The sequence below is a fragment of the Papio anubis genome, chromosome 10, assembly GCF_008728515.1.
Source record: "Papio anubis isolate 15944 chromosome 10, Panubis1.0, whole genome shotgun sequence".
In the NCBI taxonomy this organism is placed as follows: Eukaryota; Metazoa; Chordata; class Mammalia; order Primates; family Cercopithecidae; genus Papio; species Papio anubis.
The window spans coordinates 19,354,148-19,367,189 of NC_044985.1; the positions used below are offsets into that span (position 1 = coordinate 19,354,148).

Genomic DNA, 13,042 nt, shown 5'->3' on the forward strand with positions numbered 1-13,042 from the left:
ATGAAAAATGAAAAGTTCACAAGCCAAATACAAGTACATACAATTATCTACTCGTACATAATTACAAGTAGATAATTAACCTCCTACAGGGAGGAGTTGTGAACAATAGTTACTCAATAATAATTCAACATTGCCAAACTCTGAGTTTGATGTTCTGCAATGAGCATCCAAAATCAAGTTAGGAAGAAAAGCAGGGAAGTGTCTTAACCAGAAGGACAAATTGCAGAAGGGTGATTTTCACTTCTGCTTCAGAATTATTTGCTTTCTCCAAATTAAAATGGAATATACCCCCTCTTAACATATATTTATATCCAAGAAGGCTATAATACTGGAAATGGAAGAATTCCTGACTAGAAGGCAAAATTAATTTCTAGACTTCATATTCATGTTAATGTAGTTGACAAATGTAGTAAAAGCAAGAGACTTTTAAAAATTATGCTGTGTTTTGGAATTGTAAACAGCTTTAGCAAGAGGAGTTTAGAAATAAGGACAAATGAACCTCCAGTGAATACCAAGCAGACAGTTCAGAATAAGATCAGCTGTTACCACAGATGTAAGTAGACATAACTGGGTCTTTACACCTTTTATCGGCAGGTGTATTTGTTTGGTTTCATACAGCAATGAATACAGAAATCTAAAAGCAGACTTGTTACTCTATCATGCCTTCCTCTAAACTGTATTATGTACTTTCCCATATTATTTCATATAAATGTATTCATTAAACCTAGGAAAATATTTTTTGGTGGTAGAAATCAAAATGTCATTTATCCTCAAATAGCTCAAATTTAGAGTGTTTAAAATATATTTAATATTTCAGGCCTAGGCCAGGCACAGTGTCTCATGCCAGTAATCCTAACACTTTGAGAGTTGAGGTGGGTGGATCACTTGAGCTCAGGAATTTGAGACCAGCCTGGCCAACATGGTGAAACGCTGTCTCTACAGAAAATTCAAAAATTAGCTAGGCATAGTGGTGCGCACCTGTAGTCCCAGCTACTTGGGAGGATGAGGTGAGAGGATCACTTGAGCCTCGGAGGCAGAAGTTGCAGTGAGCCGAGATCATGCCACCGCACTCCAGCCTGGGTGACAGAGTGAGACCTTGTCTAAGAAATATATATATATATGTGTGTGTGTATATATATTTATATACATATAATATATATGTAAAATATGTAATATATAGTATATATTATATATGTAAAATATGTAATATATAAGTATATATTATATATGTATATATATTTTTTCAGGTCTAGTTACAGTCAGACTTCATCTTTCATATATTCAAGGATTCATTCCTTCAACACACATACATTTGTTAAAGTAACTCTCATATTGATTATGAGCATGTGTCAGAGTTTTATTCCAAACTTGTATCAAAATAAGAAACATTCTCAAAAGTCCAATTCAAAGAATCCTTCTTACAAACACTTTTTATAGGAAAAAAATCAGCAGATAAATTATTAAACTAGATTTTTTTCAGAAGGAAAACAATATCTAGTTAAGGATGATAGCCTCTTTGCCTTATTGGTTAAAGGTCTTAGACTAGTTTCAAGAGTAATAATCAGCCAAGTGGGTTTCCCGAGATGGTCTTTTAAGCTCATTACTCTCTTAGAAAATTGCTCAAGTATTTTATCAGGAAAAGAATTATTTCCCGAGGAAAAGCAGCTAGTCATATCAGACCACAAAGTTCTGCCCCCACAAAGGCTTGGGACCCCTTTATTTCTCGCATTTATTGGGGGCTGCTTATGCCATGCTAAGGAACTCAAGCTTTACCTTCTAGGCAATGGAGAACTATTAACAGGGTTTAAGCAGGCATATGCCCTGATCAAATCTGTACTTTTAAAATATCATTTTCTCCACTATTTAGTATTGACTGAAGTGGATGAGGCTGGAATTCCAGGAATAGGATGGCCTTAACTTTTGAAAATCAATCAGTGTAATTCACCATATTCATGAAATAAATAGTATGATCATTTTATAGATGAATAAAAAGTACTTGGCAAAATTCATTACCCATTCATGATTTTTAAGAAAACAAAACTCAGCAACTAAGAATAGAAAAGAACTTCCTCAATCTGATAGAGGGTGTCATAAAAAACATCATAGCTACCCCCATAAATAATGGTGAAATACTAAACACCTTCTCTCTAAGATGGGGAGAGAGGCAAAGATGTCCACTCTCACGCCTTCCAATCAACATTGCACTGGCACTCTTACCCAGTACAAGAACACAACAAAAAGTTAAAAGGCATACATATTGGTGAAAGAAGTAAATAGTGTCTTTGGCAGATGACATGACATAATTGTTTATGTAATAAATTTTAAGGACCCTACAAAGCAATTACTGGAAATAATAAGTAGCTTTAACAAGATTGCAGGACATAAAGGCAGTATTTTAAAAATCAGTTGTATTTTTAGATACTAACAGCAAGCAATTACAAATTAAACTTTTAAACAATTCAATTTATAATAGTGTTTGAAAAACTAAAATACTCAGAAATAAACTGAACAAATCATGTGTAAGACCTCTACACTGAAAACTATAAAATATTGCTAAGAGCAATTTTTAAAAATCTAAATAAATGGAAAGTTCTATCATGTTTATGGATCAGAGAACTCTATAATGTTAAGATATCAATTCTCCTTACATTGATCTATAGCCAATGTAATCCAAGCTAAATCTAAAAATCTAAAATGTATACAGATACACAAAGGACTAGAAGAGCCAAAATAATCTTGAAAAAGAAAAGTAAGTTAAAAACTTGCATTAACTGACCTCAAGGGTTACTACAGAACAACAGCAATCAAGACAGTGTGATATTGTCACAAGGAAAGACAAATAAATTAATAGAATAAACTAGAGAATCCAGAAACATATCCTATTTTTTTTTCTTTTTTTTTTTTTTTTTTTTTTTTAGACAGGGTCTCACTCTGTCACCCAGGCTGGAGTGCAGTGGCACAATCTCGGATCACTGCAACCTGTGCCTCCCAGGTGCAAGCGATTCTCCTGCCTCAGCCTCCCAAGTAGCTGGGATTACAGGCACGCACCACCACACCTGGCTAATTTTTTTATTTTGGGTAGAGATGGGGTTTCACAAAGTTGCCCAGGCTGGTCTTGAATTCCTGGCCTCGAGTTATCCTCCCACCTTTGCCCTCCAAAGTGCTGGGATTATAGTCATGAGCCACCGTGCACAGCCCAGAAATATATTCATCCTTATATGATCAATTTATTTTTGACAAAGGCACAAAAGTAATTACATGGGGAAAGGAAAACCTTTTCACAAATAGTGCTGAAGCAAGAATCCATCATATGGCGGGGGAAATGAACCCGGACCCTACCTCATACCAGCCATACACAAAACTTAATTTGAGCAGGATTATACAACTAAACAAAAAAGCTAACACAATAAAGCTTCAAGAAGAAAATATAGAAGAATATCTTTTCAAGCTAGAAGCAGGCAAAAATTTCTCGGACAAGACACAGAAAGCAATAACCATAAAGAAGAATTTGACAAATTAGACTTCATCACATTAAACACTTTAGCTCATCATAAGACAACATTAATAATATGAATAAGTAAGCCACAGAATGGTGGAAAATATTCATAAAGCATATACATGACAAAGGACTTATATCCAAAATGTATAAAGAACTACTAAAACTCAAGATGAAAAGTCCAACAATCCTATTTAAAAGTAGGCAAAAGGCTTAAATGGCCACTCCCCAAAAGAAGATAACAACTAGCCAATAAACATATTTAAAGGTGCTCAACATCATTAATTCATCAGAAAAATGCAATTTAAACTATGATGAGAAAACACTGCACATTCACTGAATAGCCAAAAACAAAAAAGACTGAAAACTCCACTATGAGCAAGGATGTAAAACAACTAGAATTTTCACACGTTGTTAGTAGAATACACTTCTATCCTATGACCAAACAGTTTTACTCCTAGGTATTTACCTAAGAGAACTGAAAATACGTATCTACACACACAAAAATACAACTTGTATAAAAACGTTCTTGGCAGTTTTATTCCAAATAGCCAAAAGCTGGAAAAAGTGTTAAAGGTCCATCCACAGAAGCATGGATAAACAAATTACCATATATTTGACACAATGGAATACTACTCAGCAAAAAACAACAACAAAACAGAAAAGAAAAAGAATAATTTGCTGATATACACCACAACATAGATAACTCTTACAAAAGGCTGAATGAATGAAGCTGGATACCAGAGAGTGTATACTATATGACTCCATTCATATGAAGTTCTTGAAGAGGCAAAACCAGTCTATGATGAAAAAAAAGGACAAGTTATTACCTTTATTGGGAGAACTGAGAGGAGAGAATGACCAAGAAGGAGCATAAGGGAGCTTTGTGGGGTGATGCAAATGTGTTGTATTTTGATAGGGATGTGGGCGATGCCAGTGTATTCGTTTGTCAAAAATCAGCAAATTCATCACTCAAGAATTTGTATTTTACTCTATGTAACTATTACTTTTAAAAAAGACATTAAACGCTAGCTAGTAGATTTGCTTTTTGCAGTGGTGTGGGTTAACAATTCTGAAAATACTTCAAGTGTATTCTAGGCTCATGCAAATGAAGAAACAACATGAGTAAAATGGCAGGTGTCTCACTGTTGGATAAGGTAATTAGAAATATGAAGAGTAGGAAGAAGATGAGAAGGTACCCTGTAGTGTTTGGATTGGAAATGGATATATTGGTATAACACATGGTTTTTAATAGAGAAAGATATGGAAATAAAGATGTGTGTGTGTGGCGGGTATTTCCAGTTATCACTTAAAGCACCCAGATCTTGGTTTCTAGTTACCATTTTCCATCAAAGGAAGCTAGTCAGATTGGAGAAAAGGCTGTTTCCAAGACAGAGAAAGTACAAAGTAAGCTAGAACAACATTTTGTACCTGAAAGTAAGAAAGTACAGTCAGCCCTCTGTATCCACAGGTTCCAAATCCACAGATTCAACCAACAGAATTGACCAACAGGTCAAAAACAGTGTTAAAGATAAAATAAAAATAACACAGTAACAAATACAAATATAAAGAATAATACAGTATAACAATCGTTTACGTAGCAAAACTGTATTAGGTAATGTAAGTAAAGAGATGATTTAAAGTATGCAGGAAGATGTGCATAGGTTATATACAAATACTACATCATTTTATGTAAAGGACTTGAGCATCTGAAGACTTTGGTCTTGAGGGATAACTGTACTCAAAGAATAGTGGGAAAATAGCATAAGGATGCAGGAGTCAACCTGAAGAGATGATTCACATTGAGCAAATCTGAGATGATCTAGCTATCAAAATAAACAGTGATAATAATGGATTATAACCACCTGGATAAAATTAAGTCCATGAGTCCAAAATGATATAAATAAAAAGAATGAAAATATTAATAAATAGGTGACCATATATATTTAATTTATATAAATCAATGTGTTCGCATATATGAAGAAATCTCTTCTTTATAATGAATATAGAAAGAACGATACTTAGGAAAGTATTACTGAATGATAACACCAGTGGATGAAAGTTGGAAAAGGAACAAGATATTTACATGATCTCAAAGTGGCTCCCCACAAATTGCTTATTAATCATGAAGAGAAAAAACAGTGATTTCACATTAGAGAAACCCAGCAAACATCAACTTAACTAAACAATCAAAATTACCAATACTAAGACAAACTGATATCATATGCCCTGATATAAAGCACTGAATGACTCGCTATCACTTCTGTAGTATTTCTATCCCAAATGTGTAATCTGTATACAATCACGAGGAAACATCAGACAAACACAAACTGAGGACATTCTATAAAATAACTAATCTGCAATCTTTAAAAATATCCCAGATGAAGAGTGACAAAAAAGGCCAACTGATCCAAATTAAGGGAAACTTCAGAGACACAACAACTAAATTTAATATGTGATCATCAATTAGATCTTCGACTAACAACAATAATTAGCTATAAATCACATTATTGGGACAATTGACAAAATTTGAATATGAACTATGGATAATGAAATAACACTGTTATCAATGTTAAATTTCCTGATTTTGAGAAGTATACTGTGGTCATATAAAAAATATCCCTTTTTTTAGGAAATAAACACTATTTTATTTAGGAGTAAGGAGCCATGATGTCTCCAACTGACATATAGCTCAAAGAAGTGTGTATATATACATAAGTATCTATGAGAAAATGATAAAGCAAAGAAGGCAAAGTATAAACAATTGGTAAATCTGGGTGAAGGTTATATGGAAGGTTCTTGAATTTTCTTGCAACATTTCTGCCAGTTTGAAATTTTGCCAAAATTAAAAAAAAAAAAATCCACCATATTCATTAATCAGTTAGTGAATAAAAAATGGGAGTTCAGACTAGTCAGGAAACCATAAAATATTTGTCTAACTGTTCATGTTCTTTGCTCAATTTTTAATGGGGTTATTTGTGTGGTGCTTTTTGCTGAGTTCTTTGAGCTCCTTATAAATTATAGATATTAATACCCTGTGTCAGGTATATGGTTTTCAAATATTTTCTCCCATACTGCAGGTTGTCTGTTCACTCTGGTAATTATTTCTTTTGCTCTGCAGAAGCTATTTAGTGAATTAAGTTCCATTTGTCTATTTTTGTTTTTGTTGCTTGTGCCTTTGAGGTCGTAGTCATGAATTATTTGCCAGACCAATGCCCAGGAGAGTTTTCCCTAAGTTTTCTCCTAGTATTTTTATATTCTCAGGTCTTGCATTTAAATTTTTAATCCATCTTCAGTTGATTTTTATATATGGTAAGAGATAAGGGTCCGAGTTCATTATTTTGCATGTGGCAATCCAATTTTCTCATTTATTGAAAAGGGTGTCCTTTCCCTAGTGTATGTTTTTGTCAACTTTGTCAAAGTTCATGAATAGACACTTCAAAAGAAGACATACAAATGGCCAACAAACTATGAAAAAATGTTTAATATCACTGATCATCTGAAAAACGCAAATTAAAACTACAATGAGATATCATCATACACCAGTATGAATGGCTGTTATTATAAAGTCAAAAATAACATATTGGTGAGGAAATGCAAAGAAAATGCTTATACACTGTTGGTGGGAATGTAAATTAGTACAACCTCTATGGAAAACAGTATGGAAATTTCACAAAAAACTAAAAACAAAACTACGATTCAATCCAGAATCCCACTGCTGGGCATCTACCCAAAGGAAAAGAAATCATAATATCAAAAAGATACCTACACTTGTATGTTTATAACAGCATTATTCACAATAGCAAAGAAATGGAATTCACTGATGGACCTTCCTAAGGGTCCATCAGTGAATGACTGGATTAAGAAACTGTCATATATATGCACAATGGAATATTATTCAGCCATAAAAAAGTATGAAATCATGTCTTTTGTAGCAACATGGATGGAACCAGAGGCCATCATCTTAAGTGAAATAACTCAGAAACAGAAAGTCAAATACCGCATGTTCTTATTTACAAGTGGGACTTAAATAATGTGTATGCACAGACATCAAGTATGGAAAAATAGACATTGGAGACTTGGAAGGGTGGGAGGGTGGATGGGGGTGGGGATGAGAAATTACTTAATGAGTGCTATGTACATCATTAAGGTGATGGTTACACACTAAAAGCCCAGACTTCACCATTATGTAATATCTCCATATAACAAAACTGCACTTGTACCCCTTAAATTTATATTTTTAAAAATCTGGTATAACTGGAAAACAGTGTGACTCATTTAGGGCTCCAGCAGAAAATAAGATGACATACATGAATTGGGAAAACTAAACTGATAAAGGGAAATTAGGCCGGGCACGGTGGCTCAAGCCTGTAATCCCAGCACTTTGGGAGGCCGAGACGGGTGGATCACGAGGTCAGGAGATCGAGACCATCCTGGCTAACATGGTGAAACCCCGTCTCTACTAAAAAATACAAAAAACTAGCCGGGCGAGTTGGCAGGCGCCTGTAGTCCCAGCTACTTGGGAGGCTGAGGCAGGAGAATGGCGTAAACCCGGGAGGCAGTGAGCTGAGATCCGGCCACTGCACTCCAGCCTGGGTGACAGAGCGAGGCTCCATCTCAAAAAAAAAAAATAAATAAATAAATAAATAATACTAATAATAATAATAATAAAAGGAAATTAATAAAGGGATTATTAACAAAGTTGTGAAAAGCTCCATTACTATTCCAGGCCATGCCCAGAGTTCTGCAAAAGGGCCTGTGCTGAAGTCTTAGGTTTCTATTGCTGTGAAATGAAGAAGGGAAGGAAGGAAGGAAAGGAAGGAAGGAAAAGAAGGAAGGAAGGAAGGAAGAAGGAAGGAAGGAAGGAAGGAAGGAAGGAAGGAAGGAAGGAAGGAAGGAAGGAAGGAAGGAAGGAAGGAAGGAAGGAAGGGAGAAAGTCGGGCCTGTGGACAGGAGCTGAGACTTCTAGTTGGAGGCTAGATGACTCCATGGAAGACACTAAGTAATTAAGTACTTTCCTTTCATTCTACAATCTCCTGTCTGTGTTGCTCATTAACCAAATCCATCTGGAAGCCCAGGGTCAAGGGAGTCCATTGAATACTTCATACAAGTCAGTCTCCAGGGGACAAGTAGGAGTGAAGAAGGATGGAAAGTGGATCTGGAAGAGCAAGCAGCAGATATCCAGAATGAAGGTGGATCAGGGTGGGGGAGAGGCCAAAAGAGCAAAAGCAAGAATGAGAGTCACAGAGAGAATAGGAATGAACATGATATTGAGTAAATACTTAGATGACAACTTCAATATTAGGATAACATGCTGAGTTTTAATTGCCTGTGAGGCAGCCAAGTGTGGCTGTCCAGCAGGCAGTCACATACCAGGGCTTGAAGCTTAGGATGAGACTGACTGCCCAAGCAGCACAAATAGAGTGACAATGACAGAGAAGAAGTAAGTACTTAACACATAGATTTGCATTTTTCACCACCCATTTACTTTTAATCAAATGCGTTTGATTTTTTTCTCTATCACTCACTGAAATTGCATTTAATAAAGCTGCCAAATCCAATAGACACTATCTAGTCCTTATCTTTGTCATCCTCTTGTCTCTTGTGAATCATTACCTATTAAATAGTTTTCTTTCCAATATATCTCACTGCATTTTTTTTTTTTTTTTTTTTTTTTTTTTGGAGATAGGGCCTCGCTCTGTCACTCAGGTCGGAGTGTAGTGGTGCATAACCACAGCTCACTGCAGCCTCTATCTCCCAGGCTCATGCAATCCTTCCACCTCAGCCTCCCAAGTAGCTAGGACTACAGGTGTGTGCCACCACACTGCGATAATTTGTTTTACTAAGGTCTCACTATGTTGCCGAGGCTGTTCTTGAACTCCTGAGCTCAAGTGATCCTCCTGTCTTGACCTCCTAAAGCGCTAGGATTACAGGTGTGACCCACTGTGCTGGCTACATTTTTTAAAAAATATTACTTCTTTCTAGTTCTCTTTCCACCTCCCTGCCTCTCTCTGCCTCTTTTGTAGGTATTTTCCCTCTGTCCTCCATTTCCACAATCACTCCACCCACCATGTCGATGATTCCTATGATTCTATCCTTAGCCCTCCTAATAAACCACAGAGGCCAGAAGTCAGTGGTAGACAAATTTTAAGTATGGAAGGAAGGAAGGAAGGAAGGAAGGAAGGAAGGAAGGGAGGAAGGAAGGGAGGGAGGGAGGGAGGGAGGGAGGGAGGGAGGGAGGGAGGGAGGGGGGGGGGGGGGGGGGGGGAAGGGAAAGAAACATGCTGTAACCCTATATGTGAGAACTCTATTATTTCAAGCAAAACTATCCTTTAAGAATGAAGGAGAAATTAAGACATTTCTAGATGAACAAAAACTGAGCTAATTCATCATTAGTAGACCTGCCATACAAGAAATGCCAAAGGGAGTTCTTTAGGCTAAAATGGAAGGACACTAGACAGAAGAAGTCACAAGGAAAATTAGAAAATATTACATATGAATACAAAAACACAACATTCTAAAACTCACAGAATGCAGCTAGAAGTAGTACTTAAGTGAAAAATTTATAGCTGTAAATGCCTATATTACAAAAGAAGAAAGACCTTAATTCGGTGGCCTAGGACTTGGCCTTGAGAGGTAGAAAAAGCAGGCCGGGCGCGGTGGCTCACGCCTGTAATCCCAGCACTTTGGGAGGCCGAGACGGGCGGATCACGAGGTCAGGAGATCGAGACCATCCTGGCTAACACGGTGAAACCCCGTCTCTACTAAAAAATACAAAAAACTAGCCGGGCGAGGTGGCGGGCGCCTGTAGTCCCAGCTACTCGGGAGGCTGAGGCAGGAGAATGGCGTAAACCCGGGAGGCGGAGCTTGCAGTGAGCTGAGATCCGGCCACTGCACTCCAGCCTGGGTGACAGAGCGAGACTCTGTCTCAAAAAAAAAAAAGAGAGGTAGAAAAAGCAGAGAAAACTAAATCCCAAGCAAGCAGAAGGAAAAAATAAATAAATATTAGAGCAGATATAAAAGAAATAGATTATAGAAAAACAGGGAAAATCAGTAAAACCAAAATTTGGTTCTTTGAAAAAATCTACAAAATCAGCAAACCTTTAGCTAGACTGACTAACAAAAATAAAGAAAAAAGATTCAAATTACTAATACTAAAATCACAAATGAAACAGGATGGCAGTACTACAGAATTTACAGAAACAAAAAGAATTATAAGTAAAAATCTGAGCAACTAAATGCCAACAAATGAAATAAACTAAATGAAATTATGAAATTCCTAGAAAGACTACCAAAACTGGCTCAAGAAGAAATAGAAAGTTCAACAGGCCTATAATAAGTAAAGATATTGAATTAATAAATTTTCAAACTTCCCACAAAGAAAAGCTGATGACCAGATGGCTTCGCTGGTGAATTCTATGAAAAATGTAAAAAAGAATTAAAACAAATTCTTTACCAATGCTTTATAAAAGAGCTCAGTAAACAAGGAGTGGAAGGGAACATCCTAAACCTAATAAAAGGCATCATGAAAAAACCCACAACTAACATGACACTTAATAGTGAAAGACTGAAAGGCTCTATTCTCATCACTTCTATTCAACATTGTACTGGAGGCTCTAGTCAAGGCAATTAGGCAAGAAAAACAAAAGGCATCTAGATTGGAAGAGAAGAAACAAAATTATCTCTACTTACAGATGACATGGCCTTGTATATAGAAAATCCTAAAGAATCCACAAAGAAACTATCAGGGCCAATAGATGCAGCAAGCTTAGAGAGTACAAAATAAATAAAAAATTAATTATATTTCTATTTACTAGCAATGAATAATCCATAAATGAAATTGAGGACACAATTCCATTTATAATGGCATCAGCAAGAAAAACACTTGTGAAAAATATAACCTAAAAAGGCACAAAACATATACCCTGCTGTAATTCAAGCATGTTGGGAGGCCGAGGTGGGCGGATCACGAGGTCAGGAGATTGAGACCATCCTGGCTAACATGGGGGAAATGCTGTCTCTACTAAAAATACAAAAAATTAGCCGGGTGTGGCGGCACACACCTGTAGTCCCAGCTATAAGGAGGCTGAGGCAGGAGAATCGCTTGAACCTGGGAGGTGGAGGCTGCAATGAGCCAAGATCATACCACTGCACTCCAGCCTGGGGGACAGAGCAAGACTCCATCTCAGAAAAAAAAAAAAAAAAAACATATATATACCCTGTAAGCTACAAAACATTGTTGAAGAAAATTAAAGAAGACCTAAATGAGAAGACAGTCCATGTTCATTGATTCAAAAACTTACTATTGCTAACTGGCAATACTCCCCAAATTGATCTATAGATTCAATGCAATCACCATCAAAATTCCAGCTGTCTTTTTTTTTTTTTTGCAAAAATTGATAAGCTGATCCAAAAATTTGTATGAAAATGAAAGGGGACCAGGCACAGTAGCTCATGCCTGTAATCTCAGTACTTTGGGAGGCCGAGGCATTTTCCCTCTGTCCTCCATTTCTGCAATCACTCCACCCACCATGTTGATGATTCCTATGATTCTATCCTTAGCCCTCCTCATAAACCACAGAGGCCAGAAGTCGGTGGAAGACAAATTTAAAGTACAGAAGGAAGGAAGGAAGGAAGGAAGGAAGGAAGGAAGGAAGGACAGACAAATGCGGCCAGGAGTTTGAGGTCAGGAGTTTGAGACTAGCCTGGCCAACACAGCAAAACCCTGTCTCTACTAAAAATACAAAAAGTAGCCTGGCGTGATGGCGCACACCTGTGATCTCAGCTACTTGGGAGGCTGAGGCAGGAGAATTGCCTGAACCCGGGAGGCAGAGGTTGCAGTGAGCCAGGATTGCACCATTGCACTCCAGCCTGGGTGACAAGAGTGAAATTCCATCTCAAAAAAGAAAATGCAAGGGATCCAGAAGAGCCAAACAATCCAGAAAAAGAACAAAATTGGCACAGTCACATTCCCAACTTCAAAACTTCCTACACAACTACAGTAATCAAGACTGTGTGGGACTAGCCTAAAGACAGATATAAAGATCAACTGACTTTCAACAAGGATGCCAATACAATTCAGTGTGATAAAGAATAGTCTTTTCAACATATCATAGTGATATCCACATGTAAAAAAATAAATAAGTATAGTTAGACTCCTTCTTTACACCATGCAAATTAACTCAAAATGGATCAAAGACTTAAACTGAAGAACTAAAACCACAAACAGAAGAAACCATAGGTGTAAATCTTTGTGACTTTGGATTAGGCAATAGTTTCTTTGCTATGACACCAAAAGAACAAGCATCCAAAGAAAATAATAGATAAAGAAGACTTCATCAAAATTTAAAACTTTTGTGCTTCAAAGACAATACCAAGGAAGTAAAAAAGACAACTCACAGAATGGAGAAAATATTTGCAAATCATATATCTATAAGGCTCTAGTATTCAGAACACACAAAGATCTCTTATAACTCAATGATAAAAAGATAACAAAATGGACATGAATGTACACAAGGGATCTTAATAGACATTTCTTCAAAGAAG

General features: G+C 36.6%; 1 protein-coding gene and 1 long non-coding RNA gene across 6 annotated transcripts in view; one reads left to right on the plus strand and one right to left on the minus strand.

The window, feature by feature from the left end:
- The window catches only part of ACMSD (aminocarboxymuconate semialdehyde decarboxylase), a 64,555-nt gene that overhangs the window by 45,934 nt on the left and 5,579 nt on the right, over positions 1–13,042 (plus strand). The window lies entirely within an intron of this gene.
- The window catches only part of LOC110740849, a 66,451-nt gene that overhangs the window by 31,498 nt on the left and 21,911 nt on the right, over positions 1–13,042 (minus strand). The window lies entirely within an intron of this gene.